The sequence below is a fragment of the Ciconia boyciana genome, chromosome 1 (genome assembly GCF_034638445.1).
Source record: "Ciconia boyciana chromosome 1, ASM3463844v1, whole genome shotgun sequence".
Classification (NCBI taxonomy): Eukaryota; Metazoa; Chordata; class Aves; order Ciconiiformes; family Ciconiidae; genus Ciconia; species Ciconia boyciana.
In genome coordinates this window covers 192439843-192443577 of record NC_132934.1, presented here as the reverse complement: position 1 = coordinate 192443577, position 3735 = coordinate 192439843, and positions in this window count along the sequence as shown.

The following is a 3735-nucleotide window of genomic DNA, read 5'->3' as shown; positions in this document are numbered from 1 at the left end:
GAATGTAGGCTCCATAACTAAATCTTCAGCTAGTCAAAGAGCTGAAACACAGTGAAGTAAGATTTTTAGTCTAGAGATTAGAGTACTTATATTGGAGGACATAAGTCCCCAAGGACAGCTTACTGGTGTTATTGAATGGTTGCTCAACTTGGAAAACAGGCAAACTTTAGAGCAGGAATTAGAACTGAGGAGTTCTACTTCCAGGGGTAAATGTATAGGATTGCTATTATTACACTTACATTTACTACTACTACTATTACTACTACTACTACTACTGCAATCAGTACCACTACCATTACCATTACCAGTACTATTGTTTTTGTGAGGTTGCCCTACTCAGTAAAGCTGCTGGTATCTCTTAACAGACTTTAAAATGAAGATGGGTTATGTTGTTGTCCGACTTGTACCTCTATATTCCCAGAAGAAAACTTGATACCAAATGTTTTTAACTGTATTCAAAAGTTCATTGCCTCATCACAATCTTTAAGCTTGATCTGCTTCTTTTCTCTTTCATGCTACTTCTCAGAATCTGATTAAATATTCATCTGAGATTTAGAGAGGAAATGGGATGTTATAGCCTGCAATACATATATAGTAGAATTTGAAAAAGACAAATAATAATTTCTTTGTGTCTTTTCTCTACGCTTTATTCCTGTGAGGAAGCTATGCAAAAATTCTCCTCCTGAAAGATCAGTCCAAGGATGCTGTTAAGGAAGACATTCTTGTTTCAAACATTCTGTTGAAGAACTTTTGGGTGCCCAAATACCAGAAATTTCCTCACCTTTTAGAGCTCTCAGCAGTTATAGCTATGATGAACATATACATTGTCCTGGAACTAGACACTACTTATTCACAGAAAAACTCAGATTAGGAAAGTCATAGAATTTCTCATTAAATCCTGACCTATCAAAAAAAAAAAAGAAAAAGAAAAAGGTTCTGTGTGCCAAGTGCCTCATACAAACAGTATGTGTGAGGTGTTTGGCCCACACCAGTCGAAATGTAATGGTCTCAATCTGTGGACCAAGAAAACAAGATTAAAACCAGCTGCAGAGCCATGGTTCCTCCCTGAAAGGCATCTGCCTGACTTGCTCTCCGGTGATATTGTACCACATACAGGTAGCACAGTGGCCTGCAGCCAGCTCACAGGGCCCTGCAGTCTGAACCCTCTGATGCTTAGCTCTCACCTCTGCAATGCCCTTCAGGGCCAGCGAAGCATGCAGAGTCAGAAGCAGCTTTTGCAATTTTGTTTTGAAGGCATAGCATACAGACCTTGCATCACTGACCTCTGACTGTGAATCAGTGTATAGCCTGGGGAGAGTGGAAGTCAAACCAACCTTGACAAAGATACCCAGTACCCAATCTGTTTTGGCTCAGACCCGCTGTGCTTGGCAGGACTGGCTTGTAAGAATTCAGTGTAAGAATGTCTCCTGCGCAGCTCTGCCAGGTTAGAAGAGTCCTGCTGTGCTGTCTGCCCTCTCTCTGTTTCTCCAGGAGCTGATGAAAATGCAAAGGGCAGCCAGGTTTTCTCCTTACAAAAAAAAAAAAAAAAGTATTAATTTAAAAAATGTTTTCTGAACATTCTGAACAACCTAATATTGGGATTAAACCCCTTTGTATTTATACAATTTTCTAACTCCTTGAAACATTTCATGATTTTAAACTCTGCTTCAAAAGACTGTCTTTTATAGGGGTTTATATCCTGGGTTTTTTTGTGTTCCTCCTATATTGATACTAATGGAGGCTGCAGGCAGGGACGGGTAGGCTTGAACCTTTTATTTCTCTTGAGGAGAAAGTATGCTCAGCTTTGCAAAGCTTAATGCCTCTGCTGTGGCGTTACGAACCTTGCTCTGTGCACCTCTAAACCTTTCTTGGCACAGATGTCCTCTTGGAGGCATCCAATGAGAACTTTTTTTTTACTGTCTGCAAAGAAATAAAAGTCCACCACCATTTCAAATTTGGACATGTTTTGGGCTCTTATCTGTTTTCACAGAATGAGGTGCTTATTTGCCACTAAATTTAAATGGAATGGGATCAGGTCCTTATTGGTGTCAGGCTTCAGAGCCTAAGAATCACATAAAAATAGAGCAAATGTTGATTTGAAGTATGCTTTATTTAATAGACCTTATTTCAATATTTGGTTGTAAAAGAAAGAAAAAAGACAGCAAAAGACTGACCACCTATTGCTATGCAATACAACGTCATGGCCCTATGCCTAAGTATCTTGCCCACCTGCGCTGTCTTTGCTGTTCTGTCTTGTATCTACTCCAAGACTTAGACCGACTCCCAGCAGAGTGGGGTCATGGTGTGATGGCACAGCTGATGTTTCAGGTTAACTGTCCTCTGTTTCTGCCCTGTTGGGAACTTCATGCACAGGAGAAACAGGCTCTTACGGTGGCAGAATAATATGCAGAGCTCTTAGACCTGTGACGGTTAACTTGTTTTGATAATGGTGCTGGTGGCATTATAAATACCTTGCTCAGGCACATTTTGTCTAGAACGAAAACACATGGCTGGAATGCATTGAAAGCTTTTTGGAGCAAGGACTTTTTGTTTTTAATTTGGCTAGTGAAAGGGTAGTAACCTTAGGAGTCCAAGGTGTTACAAACTTTGATGATGAATGAGAAAGTGAAATCAGTGGTGGAAAAGGACTGTTAACTGAGATATAGAGAACTTTGTGACAACATGTGACACATGGGCATTATGTCATTCTTAGCACAAATGTTACAGTAGAAAAGAGAACTCTTTAAAAGAGTTGACCTAGTAAAAATGATATGAAGGTATTCCACCATTATTATTATTATTTATTTCTTGTTATGCTTGTAATAATTCAGGTGCTTTCCAAACAGAAAAGCTGCAGGCCCTGCCCCGAGGAGCTCACAATCTAAAGGTGGACAAGGAGAGAGACGTGAAGGAGAAGGGGTCCACAGAGAAGTCAAGAGGCCAAGATGGAAATCAACCATATCTTAGCAATCAAATCTGGTTTGAACGCATTGTTGCAAAGCTATACAAACTATTTGCCAATTACTGCTCATATTTTCCATGGTTCAAGTAATTCACTCCTAGGTGCCATGGCACAGATAGCTGTGCAGGAAGGAAGCTTTCAATATGTGAGCTCAGAGACAGTAGCACATGTGTAAAGAAGAGCTGGAAAACCCACCTAAAAGTATAGAGATGAGAGGGGCTTGTCTGGATTTTCAAAACTCAGTTCAATACCAGGATAATTTAGGTCAGGTCCTACAAGGAGGGAGTTACATGCGATGGATTCCATCTGGAATGTAAGTGTACTCTATGCCTCTGGAGGTTCCTTAATACAGGCTAATATGAACTACAAAACCTATCATGGCAGGGCTAGGGAAGTTAAGAATGAAATGACCACACTGATGTGGTATATTCACATGTTTCCAAGGGAGGAGAAGGATGGTGCTGAGAGTTCAAGGGTGGTCATTCTTAGGGCAGTCGTAAAATTACATTTTTAATAATGTAGGACACCAGTCACTGATTTAAAAGAAACAGACTGTTTAATTTTAAAAATAGTGGTTTTGACTAAGACAATAAGTGACTCATCAGTTATGAAAAATACTATTAGGTTTTCTTTATACATTTAAATGCCTAAATATTTTCTATAAAACCTCCAATCAGGTTCCCCCAAACTCTGAAATTGTCAAAGGAACTCTCTTAAGACTTGCCTTTAAATACTTTTCAACAAGTTGCCATACCTTTCCAAGTACTCAGGGG